The sequence below is a fragment of the Prionailurus viverrinus genome, unplaced genomic scaffold, assembly GCF_022837055.1.
Source record: "Prionailurus viverrinus isolate Anna unplaced genomic scaffold, UM_Priviv_1.0 scaffold_61, whole genome shotgun sequence".
Lineage (NCBI taxonomy): Eukaryota > Metazoa > Chordata > Mammalia > Carnivora > Felidae > Prionailurus > Prionailurus viverrinus.
In genome coordinates, this window is record NW_025927623.1 from 870485 (window position 1) to 883303 (window position 12819).

Here is a 12819-nt window from a genome sequence, read left to right on the forward strand (position 1 = left end):
ATGTCTTGGATGCCCTGTGGCTCTGCAGCCTCAGTGGGTCTGCGACCAGGCAACTATGCAGCTGTAAGTGAGGAGTTTCTGTGGCGGGGCAGCCTGCTCACATACTAAGATGTGCACTGTAGCCTCTGGCTCCTGCTGTCCTCTTCTAGAAGAAAGGGATTGTGGCAGCACTGAGCCAAAATAAGAGGCGCACACGCCTAGAACCAGGTTTGTCCTTTACCCCTCATCACTCCTCCACCTACAGCACCCCCTAATACACCCAGAACAGTCCTTGGGGAATTTACAGCACAGTCAGCATCAGCACCAGGACCTGGACTCCTTGCCCTCAGTGCAGTCAGTGAAGGGGCCAAAGGAAATCTCAGGAAATAGGATTTGGAGATGGGGTGTGGTGACAGCTATCGACCTGTCCACCAGCATGGAGACTCCATTCTCAGGATGAAAGATATTTGGCTATGACCAGGGCTCCAGGGAACCCATGGCTTCCTCAGGGCTCTAACAGTTCTGAGATTTCAGAACCGTAATCCCACCACGGCCAAGCATGCATGAGGAGAAGGATCATGGAGGAGCATCATGAATTTAGGACCTTAGCTTTCAGCCTTGTCTCTTCCTCACACTCAACCGTGCACTGCTGGCACAAGGCACAAGGTGTCCTTGGACTGAGGTCCCCAGAATTAACTGCTAAATGAAAACCCAGTCCCTTTCTCCTGACACCTTGAAGAGCAAACATGTCACCTGGGGTTATGGTGCAGGCACAGTGGGCAGAGGGAGCAGGTGGCTTGCTGCTGAGTCAGAGTTAGCTTGATTTTTTGTTCCTGATTTCCTTTCCCACTGTTGTCTCTGCAAATTACTGATTTTGTGCCTGTGGCTTCCATTGAGTTTTCCAGAAAAAAGGAGTTATTAATGTAAACAATCTTGGCCACAGCAACAAAATGTCCTGAAGTGTTGAATTGTCATTTTATCAGCAGGGCCCAACCTTTGCTTTCAGTAAAAGAAAAGAAGATGCACTTTTTCTTGAGGAAAAAAAGAAGTAATTGTATCCTAAAGTAATGTTGATTATTTAGTGAGAGAAAACTTAGGGTTGCCTGGGGCGCTCAGTGCATTGGGCATTCGACTTCACCTCAGATCATGATCTCGTGGTTTATAGGTTTGAGCTTCTCATTGGGCTCTCTGCTGTCAGCACAGAGCCCACATAGGGTCCTATATCATCCTCTCTCTCTGCCCCACCCCCACTGGTTCTCTCTCTCTCTCTTCATAATAAATAAAGAAAGTAAAAAAAGAAAGAAAGAAAGAAAAAATGAGGAGGGAAAATTTAGGACAAGAGAGAACTCCAGACTCAAATTCTGTGACAGATCGTGACCCTGACGTGACTAGAAGTCAACGTGATTAGAAATGAACATGGCCAGAAGCTGACACAACTCAAGGACAGCAGAACTCTGCAGAATGACTAAAGGTCTCTACAAAAAAAATGCATCAGACCTCAATCTTTCCTTGACGAGGTCAGAGAAAAGTGAAACTATATTAGGATTTGCTGTCATGGGACTTTTGAGAGAATTTTTATGGGAGAATTCCTATCCCCAGAGCAGAAATAATAACATTCATATTTTACAATCATTGGGATAGGTTCACCACTGTACTCAATCAGAAAGCACTCCTTAAGTTATAAATGATTAACAAGCAACAATGCACTTGGTTCCCCAAACAAGGAACTTATGATCTGGATATCTGGGAACGAGTACAGAAAACATTAAAAGCTTAACATTCTGAGGGGGCTAAAGCCCTCAACCCCGAGGTAATCCTCACTCAGTCCCTTGTCCATTCTGCCCTTGTCCCCTTGAGTTCAGACGATGTATATGAAGATGTAGAATTACCCAATAGAGGGGGGAAATAAACTAAGCTTTTATAGTCAGCCTGTGCCTTTGGTGCCTTTACAGCCAAAAGATACTCCTCCCCCAACTCAAAAGGGTTAGAAGATATTGAGCGTCCAGAAACCTCACCGACTAGTTCTGATAAAGCCCTCACCCCAATGCAAAAGTACATTAAGGATGCCCATAAGGCCGGTGACTTCCAGCCATTTCACACTGTCAGGCAAAATGGGCAATATGTCCATGAAGTCCTGATCTGCCAAATAGAAAAAGAATTGCAGAAATCAGTTCAGTTGAATGGTCTCCACAGCCCTTTTAAAATCATCAGTTTATTTGTAGCAACGTGGATGGAACTGGAGAGTGTGATGCTAAGTGAAAGAAGCCATACAGAGAAAGACAGATACCATATGGTTTCACTCTTATGTGGATCCTGAGAAACTTAACAGGAACCCATGGGGGAGGGGAAGGAAAAAAAAAAAGAGGTTAGAGTGGGAGACAGCCAAAGCATAAGAGACTGTTAAAAACTGAGAACAAACTGAGGGTTGATGGGGGGTGGGAGGGAGGAGAGGGTGGGTGATGGGTATTGAGGAGGGCACCTTTTGGGATGAGCACTGGGTGTTGTATGGAAACCAATTTGACAATAAATTTCATATATAAAAAAAAAGTCTCTAAGAGCAAAAAAAAAAATTAAAATTAAAAAAAATAAATAAAATCATCAGTTTAGAACCTATTTGTGGCACTTATTCCATGTCTGCCTGTGATGGGGGCTCTCATGAAAATCATTTTGACCCCAGCCATCTATGCTGTGTATGCCCAAGAGTTTTATATGCTTGCTTGTGTGACTCATGCCATGCATAACGTTGATGCTGCTATTCTGGTGTCTTTTGAACAATTTTCTGGCCAAGGACACTATTCCCAACTAAGGCAGCTAGCCCAGCTTCAAATAATTGTCAAACAACAATTCACTAAAATAGTGTGTCATATTCTACACAGACCATCCCTATTGAAGGGGACTCTAACTGTCTATCCCCGTTTCTCCCAATATCTAACTTTCTGTGGGAGCTTCTCTCTCATTCATTTCCTGGGCCAATGACTATAATGAATAGAGCCAATTGTCTCTGATTAGTGTACTTCGGGATGGAGACTTTAAGGAATATTCCCTAGCAGCCGCTGAAACTCCTTTTGCTTTGCGGAATGTCCCTGTCTTCTCTGGCCTGACATGGACTGCCTAATCCACTAGTGCAAAACCAAACAAAACAAAACAAAAATCTGTACCTGCTCATCTATCTGAGCTGACAGGCTTTGGGACCATGAGAACTCTTTCTCTACCCTCTGTGCCTTTGTCTGCCTCCAGGCTACTTGGTGGCACCTCACTTTTTCTGCCTTCCCTTCCCCCTCTTACAATTTCTGCACCACCTGGGGTGAGGTCTGCATATCTGGCTCTTCAGTGTCTCAAGCAACATTACCTACTACCTCCACATTGTCAAAGAGCAAAAAATTTCCCCCTTAGACTTTCACCACCCACTTCAGATTTCCTCACTGGTTCCACAGGAAAAAAATGACAATGGTAAACTTTTAAGAGGACACAAATGAAATAAAATTAGGATAGACATGCATTTTATTTATTTTAATATAATTTATTGACAAATTGATTTGCAGACAACACGCAGGGCTCATTTCTTTTAAATGATCAGAATTGAATAATAAATATTCATTCATTCTACTAAGGTTTAATGAAGGTCAAATTAGCTCATGTTATCTGTGTTCCAATTTGCTAGCAAAAAGATAACTTAAAGCAATTGTTAACTTTGTCTATCTCTACTTTTCATGGGTAATTGTTTAAATGCCCTTCAGGGACTTTGGTATCCTTACACTTTAGTTTTTATTTAAATGATAAATTAAGTTAAATCCATTGGACATTGACGTCTCTTCCACAACAAATAGAATGCTGAAGCATTGCTTAGTAAATATAGATTTGTGTTATGGGTTTCTATGGCAAAAAAAAAAAAAAACTAAGGTTACTAAAATCTATTAAAAATATAACTTGTGCTTAATAAGTCTGCCACCTACAAAATTTCTGATATAGCAGAGTTCACAAATGTTACTACTAAGTTTTCACTAGAGACTTAGGTCTCTAAGCTTTAAAATTCTGCTAAATGTAATTAGGCTAATGTAAATAAAGAAAGTCATTCTGTGTATAAAAGAGTAAGAGATATGGAAAAGTAGATATGAAAATAAAAACATATTTTTGTTAAAGATATAAATAAATAAATAAAAACACAATCTTAACAAATAGGGTTTAAAAAAACAGAATAGCATGACCTTTTGAGTTGTTTACTTAAGGCTTGGTCAGAATTATGCATTCCTTTTAATCTATAAGGCGAAGCCATTGTAAAATGAGCACATAATAAGCTCAAATATATGTCAGAAAAGGGGGGGGGATACCTTGGCTGTCTGCATAACAACCTCAGCTCCTTTTTGTGCTGTGATTATTCTTAACTTCTAAAATCTTAATCCTCAAGGACTAACCACAGCTATGCCACATTCTTCAAAATCATATAAACCTTCTCATTCTATGGTGCTATACAAAACCCCTGGAGGGGGGCCCACACAGACTGGGCCCACTAAACTTCCACCTGGGTTGAGGATATGCTTGTGTTCTTTTAGGATTTTGTTCTTTCTTGGACTTCTGTGGGTTCCCTCTGGCATGGTGGAGACCACCATGATATCTTCCAAATGACCAGGACTTCCAGAGAATGAGTCTCAATGGGCATCCACGCCCCCCTTTTTGGAAGAACCCTCTTCAGTGACTCTTCACCCTGAAGCCACTTCGCAAATGCAAGTCTTTGTCCCTGATATAACATTGGGAAGCCTCAGATATCTGTCTAACCAGGCAAGCATCCTCTTACAACACAATGGTATTGCATATACTTCTGAAACGCATCTGATAGCCATGATCTCAATCACTGACAGGAATTCAATACAGGTAACCCTGATTCTCCTCCTTGCTTTCATTTGTCCAGGCCAAGCTCAATATTTATATTATGCTCATCTACATAACACACCTATATGTGACAAGCTTAACACTCCTAGATGGGGATATACCTATTAGCAATAATGACATGGAGATCATGGGAGGAGCCAATCTTAACCCACCCTTCCAAGCTGAACAAGAGCACTGGCTTTATATGACCAGACCACAATTGTGGCTTACTTCAGAACCTCCTTAGGTGTGTTACTAAACTTAGTAACTTATGTGCTTGTCTCAAATGAAGAATCAACTGGCATTTACATGTACAGCCCAAAACCTCTACAAGGCCAAACAATTTAAAATTTTTCTCAGCCACAAATCTTGATATACCTCAAAAACAAACTTATCTCACACTCCTAAACTTCTAGCTTGTTCTAGTCTCAAGTATTCATACCACCGCTGGAATAATATTCCTTGGACAACCTGGTATGGAGAGACTGAGCATAATATTCGCTAGGTCACTTGGACTTTAATTGACTGGGGTCCCAGAGGCCACCTTGTAACAAAATATTCGAATAAGACCATATCCTTCGACCAACCTAGTAAGAATAATATATTTTTTTTGGAAAGACAGAGGTTGGTATGGCCCTATATTTCTACTCATAAAGGAAAATGTAAAATGGTTGTTAATCTTTGAGACCTAGGCCTTCCCTTCTTGACGCATAGTGTTAGCCATGATGGAATTTATATAAATAAACATATTAACAAAACATGGGACTCCCTGACCCATTTGCATTGGCTACTATTTGCATTCCTTCTACTTACATTCTCTTTATTACCTCCAATTTGCAAACCCAACCAATAGAAAATAAGTATAACATTTCTACCACCATGGGTGTGTTTATGTCCTGAGTAAATAAATATAACATCTACCAATTAAATTTCTCCTCTTTATTAGTTCTTATTGTGTCTCAGCCTGGGTTCCTATTAATAGCTCTGATCCCTATATGCATCCATGAGGATGAGGCTCACTTTCCAAGCTTGTTAAACACTGGTATTCAGCTTTAAGGCAAAAATGATTTGTTGGCCGTTTAATCATGGGCACCTTAGCAGCAGTAAGCATTATCCCCTCTGCCAGTGTCACTGGAATCGGCCTGCATCAAACAGTCCATGTCCTCGTTAAATTTGTGGTCAATACTACCAAAAAATTAATAAACCAAATTTCTATTTATAGACAAGCTTTGGCCTGCCTTGAAGCTTTTGAAGCTGCAGTGGAATTTATTGGAAAAAGACCTTGTTCTTCCACTCTAAACTGCCCCGTGACCTTAACGACCAGCATATTTGCATAACTGCCATTCCTTATAGTCACTCCCAAGCCTGGGATGCTTTCCAGACACACCTTTACAGTGTTTTTTTTTTTCCTTTCTATGCCTCTAACATTATAGGAAATTTGGTTGTGACATTGAGCCAACAGCTACAATATACAGAAGACCAAATTAGAAATGAATGGCCTGATTCGTGGGCAATGTGGCATGACTTAAATCTTTTCTCACTTACAGCCAGCACACATGTGAAATTCTGGATAACTCTGGGAAGCAGAATACTTATACCGTGTCTCTTTTTATATCTTTGCAGAGTCACCCGCCAAGCCACCCAAAAACAAAAGAAGGACCAGGAACTTGTCATGACGGTCTGTGAACAAAAAACTGGAGAAAACCAAGAAAAAAAAAGGTGGGACTGTGGGAATTGAGTACAGGAATCCCTGAGCTTGTACCAATGGGTTAACAAGGCTAAGGATGAAAGCATCCAAGTTTAGGTAAGCAGGGCAAAAGTGTCCTGAGCATGGAAAAAGACAGAGGAATAGGAAGTCGCAGGATGAAAGCATCCAGAAGAGGTAAGCAGGGCGAAAGCACCCCCAGCATAGAACAAAGACACAGGAATAGGAAGACACAGAGTGAAAGCATCCAAGATTAAGTAAACAGGGCGAAAGCACCCCCAGCATAGTATAAAAGCAGAAAGCTGTTTTCAGAAGATGGAAGCTCCAGAATAGGTATACATGTAAAGAGGGATAAAGACAGCCTCAACAGGGTGAAATCACCTGGAGCAGAGCTAACCAGCAACAGAAACCTGCCTTCTTAACTCTGAGGTAGCATTCTCTGTCTTATCCGTAGGCAAATTAAGATAAACAGACAATGTGTCTCATGCCTGTCATGAACAGCCATCTGCTGGATGCCAGGATTTTTTTTTTTATATTGACCCAAACCCTAACACCACGTAATATAAAAAGCTCCTTTCTCTCACACACATAGGTTAATAATCACCCTTTTATTCTTTCTATACATCCATCATGTTGGTAAGCCTTCTGATGCTAAAAATACAGAGCAAAGACCCTTACTCAGGGATCTTTTCTCCTTCCTGACAGTAGCCACTCTTTTATTCAGTTCTGCATCCACTCTATTTCTAGACAAGAGAAACACTGAGAATCCAAATCTGCACAAGGTCAGGATCCTCCATGTTCCTTGTTTATAATCTTATCACACAGAAGAAGGACCCCACCTCCCCAAGTCGGGACAGAACATGATCAAATGCAAAGAGAGCAGGCTGCAAGCAGGGACACAGGATGGGGATTGTCACTTTGACAGCACAAGGGTGTATGGCAGATGCTGTTAGGGTATTGGTCCTGGATTTGGGAAACTGAAGCTGGCAATGCATTAGGACAGCACTGCAGTCCTGCTGATGACACCTCATGCCCCCAGAGTCCACCTGCCCCTGCAGAAGAGTCACATCTGTGAGCCTGAAATCTACCAGAGGATTCGGTCCTTCACCACAGTCACAGGCACATCCTCTCCTGGCAGCCTGGGAGCACAGATATCCTGAGGATCTCAAGCCCTGGGGACAGAGCTGGTCAGGGGGACATGGTCACCCAGCAGACTTGAGCCTCGTCAAAGGAGGCAGAGTGCAGGAAGGCGCAGACACTGCAAAGGAAGATGCCTCATGTGGTGACCCCTTGGGGTCATGCTCATGGATGGAGTCAGTGTGCTGGGCACATGGCAGGGACCAGAGATCACCTGCTTAATGAGGAAGAAGTGAGTGAATGAGGGAGTGAATGAGAGAGGGAGTGAAGAAGTGAATGATGGAGGTCAAGTCCACATAGCAGGGGAATTTTTGGGGGCTGAGGTCAGAGGGTGTAGCAGCCTGGGTCCTAGAAGGTGGCACAGGCTGTGTACTGCTTTCCTCCTATGGCTGGCCTTCCTTCGTGTAGCACCTGCTGACATCCGGGATCATCTCCATCTCCTCAGACAATGCTGAATGTTCCCAGGAGTGGGAACCAGGCAGAGACCTGAGCAGGGTCTTTCAGGAGTGCCCTGCCCTAGAGGATCATGTGGCATCCTGCCAGGTGGCTCTTTATGTCTTGTAGGCACCAGGCAATGATTCCACCACATCTCTCAGAGAATCCAACAGACAACCCATCAAGAAGGCCAAGTTATGTCCTCCAGTCACAGATGTGGAAACTAAAGCTAACATCACAGCCTGGGTTCACTAGTAAAACAAGCTAGGTGAGCATCCCAGTACCCTTGATTTCGATTGTCATAACATCAGGCCTGTATCTCAGCATTCTGGAACTCAGATACCACCTCCTAGAGCACCCCACTCTCCTGCCATGAGGCCCCTCTGAACTCAGGGGAGCAGAGCTGAGCCATCAGCCTGGGACCAGACATGGTGGCTGGGAAAGGGAGGACCCTGGGCACTGTAGGCTCTCCCAGTACGGGACCACCAGGGCTCTGTGGTCTCTCTTGATACCAGATGAGTTGGGCTCCATGAACTCTCCTGGTACTGAACAGCTGCTCCCCTTCAGGTCAGGATTTCTCACTGTGAATCTCCTGGGGCTTGGTTTCCTTATGTTGTCAACGGACCTGCTGCTCCCCAGACCATAAACCACCATCTGAGGGCGATCAGCACTGCCCCATAGGGTTTAATTTGCCTGAATTCCTTCCAGGAAAGTCCCACATCTCTGACAACTGCTCCCCATGGAGGTCGCCTCCCCTTGGACCTGCATGTGTTTGCTCTTCATCCCAGGAACACATGGACTTTGGAGTATTTTGGGAACAGAGGCTTGGGAAACGTTTCTCTGGAGTTGGGTTGTGAGTAACACTTTTCCCCTATGTGGTGCCACTGTCCAGCTTTCTGCATTTCCTTCTTTAAGTTTTCACCAAAGGGGCAACAACCATATCTTCTCTGGCATCAGGCTATGGTGTCACAGAAGGAACAGGAGCCTCTACCCCCAAGGTAATGACCGATTTTACCAAAGGGGTCTAATTTTTTCACATCCAACATTTAATTCTTCGGGGATTTCAATATCAAATGAGAAAAATTCTCTTTCAAATAAACACAAAATACAGAAATTAATCTGTTGCATCTTAGAATGTGTGGGCAGACACAAAGGCATCTATTGTGAGGTTCCAATTATAGGAAAAGATACAAAGTAGCTGAGACCTTCCCTCATCTGGGGAAGGAAACAGGCATCCAAGTCCTGGCAGCACAGAGAATTCCCTTCCAAATCAACAAAACCAGGTCAACACCACGACATGTCAAAGCGAAACTGGAAAAATACAAAGATAAAGAGAGAATTCTGAAAGCATCTAGGGACAAACAGGTCTTAATCGACAAGGGAAGACACAAAAGGGTAGCAGCAGACCTATCCAATGAAACTTGGCAGGGCAGAAGGGAGGGGTAGGAAACATTCAATGTGATAAATGGGAACATATGCAGCGAAGAATCCTTTCCCCAGCAAGGCTGTCATTTAGAATAAAAAATGACAGAAAGGCTTTCCAAGACAAACACAACCTAATGGAGTTCATGAACACTAAATCAGCCCTGCAGGAGACCCTAAGGGGCGAGTATGTGAGTGGAAAGCAGCAGAAACTACAAAGGACCAGAGGCCTCACCAAAAGCATGAAACCTTCAGATAATACAATGACACTAAATCCATATCTTTAACTAATCACTCTGAGTGTGAATGGACTCAATGCCCCAATCAAAAGACACAGGGAATCAGAATGGATAAAACACAAAACCAAACCAAAGAACAAGATCCATCTATATGCTGTCAACAAGACACTGATTTTACACACCAGGACACCTCCAGATTCAAAGTGAAGGTATGGGGAACCACCTATCATGCTACTAGAAGTCAAAATAAAGCTGAAGTCACCATACTTCCATCAGACAGACCAGATTTTAAACCAAAGACTGTAGTAACAGATTCAGAAAGGCATTATATCAAAATTAAGGGGTCTATCCATCAAGAGGAGCTAACAGTTGCAAAAGGTTATGTCCCCAAAGTGAGGCCCACATATATGAATCGATTAATCACAAACATGAATAAATGTATACATACAAATACCATGATTGTAGACGACTTTAAGACTCCACTCATGGCAATAGGCGCATCATCAAGGCAGAAAATCAGTAAGGAAACACAGATCCAATGTGTCATTGGACCAGATGTATTCAGATATACATAGATATATATTGGCCTCAATATATACATTTATATACATGGATATCAACACCGATATATTGAGATCTTTTCATCCAACAACAGTAGAATGCACATTCTTCTTAAGTACACATAGAACATTCTCCAATATAGATCACATCCTGGGTCACAAAACAGCCCTCCACAAATATAAAAGGACTGAGATCATACCATGCATATTTTCAGATCACAACGCTCAGACACTTGGAATCAACCACAAGAACAAAAATTGAAAACCTCCAAATGCATGGAGGTTACAGAACTTCCTACTCAAGAAAGAATGGGTCCACCAGGCGATTAAGGAAGAAATTAAAAACCATATGGAAGCAAATGAAAATGAAAACACGCAAACCAAACCCTTTGGGATGCAGCAAAGGCAGTCCTTAGAGGAAAATACATTGTAATCCAGGCCCATCTCCAGAAGCAAGGATGGTCCCAAATACAGAAACTAATTTCACTCCTAAATGAACTAGAAACACAGCAGCAAAGAAAGCCCAACGTCAGGAGAAGAAGAGAACCAAAAAAGAGTCGGGTAGAAATAAATCCTATGGAATCCAAAAACAAGGTTGCACACATCAATGAATCTAAGAGATGTGTTTTTTTTAAATAAACAAAATTGATAACCCCCTAGCCACACTTCTCAAAAGGAAGAAAGAGAGGCCCAAACAGATAAAATCACAAATGAAAGACGAGAGATCACAACCAATACCACAGAAATACAAGAATCCGAGGATACTATGAAAAAGTATACGCCAACAACCTGGACAACCTGGAAGACATGGAAAAATTCCTAGACACCCACACACTACCAAAAGCCAAACGGGAAGAAATAGAAAACGTGAACAGACCCATAACCCGTGAAGACATTCAATCAGTTATTAAAAATCTCCCAACAAATAAGAGTCCTGGGCAGGATGGCTTCCCAGGGGAATCCTACCAGACATTTAAAGCAGAGTTTATCCTTCTTCTTCTTCTCAACAAGATACTAGCAAACATAATGCAACAGTATATTAAGAGAATGATTCACCAGGATCAAGGGCGATTCATTCCTGGGCGGCAGGGCTGGTTCAATATTCAGAAATCAATCAACATGACACATCCCATGAAGAGAAGAAAGGATAAGAACCATACGATCCTGTCAATAGATGCAGAAAAAGCATTTGACAAAATACAGCACCCTTTCTTAATACAACCCTCAAGAAAGTCGGATAGAAGGAATAGACCTTCAAACCCTAAAAGCCACATATGAACGGCCCACAGCTAATAGCCTCCTCCATGGAGAAACACTGAGAGCTTTTCCCCTGAGATCAGGAACATGAAGGGATTTCTACTCTCTCCACTGTTGTTTAACATGATGTTGGAAGTCCTAGAATCAGACATGACACAACAAAATGGAATAAAAGGCATCCAAGTTGGCAAAGAAGAGGTCAAACTTTCACAGTTTGCAGATGACACGATACTCTATGTGGACATCCTGAAAGCCTCCACCAAAAAACTGCTAGAACTGATACGTGCTTTGCTGAATAGCAAAGCTGCAGGATAAAAAATCCATGCACCCAAATCGGTTGCATGTCTACACACCAATCATGAAGCATTAGAAAGAGATATCAAGGAATCGATCCCATTTACCACTGCACCAAACCATAAAATACCTAGCATTAAAGCTAACCAAAGAGGTAAAAGATCTGTATGCTGAAAACTATAGACAACTTATGAAAGAAACTGAAGACCACACAAAGAACCTGGAAAATATTCCATGCTCATGGGTTGCAAGAACAATCATTGTTAAAATGTCAATACTACCCAAAGCAATCTGTACATTCAATGCAATCCCAATCATTACAGCAGCATTCTTCACAGAACTAGAACAATCCTAAACTTTGGAAAGAACCACAAAAGACCGAGAACAACCAAAGTAAGATTGAAAAAGAAAACCAGAGTGGGGGAGGCATCACAATCCCGGACTTTAGCCTGAACTACAAAGCTGGACTCCTCAAACGCACGGTATTAGCTCCAAACAAGCACAGAGGCCAATGGAATAGAATAGAGAACCCAGAAATGGGCCCACCGATGTGTGGCCAACTAAGCTCCAACAAAGCAGGAAAGAGTAGCCAATGCAAAAAAGACAGTCTCTTTAGCTAATGGTGCTGGGAGAACTGGACAGCAACATGCACAAGAGTGAACCTGGACCACTTTCTTACACCTTACACAAACATAAACTCCAATGCATGAAAAAGCTAACAGTGAGACAGGAAACCATCAAAATCCTAGAGGAGAAAACAGGCAACAACCTCTCTGACTTCTGCTGCAGCAATTACTTAGTTGAGACAAAGGCTCAAATTACTTACTTTCAGAGGCAAGGGAAATAAAAGCAAAAATGAACTTTTGGTACCTCATCAAGATACTAAGCTGCCACATAGCAAAGGCAACAATCCACAAACCTTAAA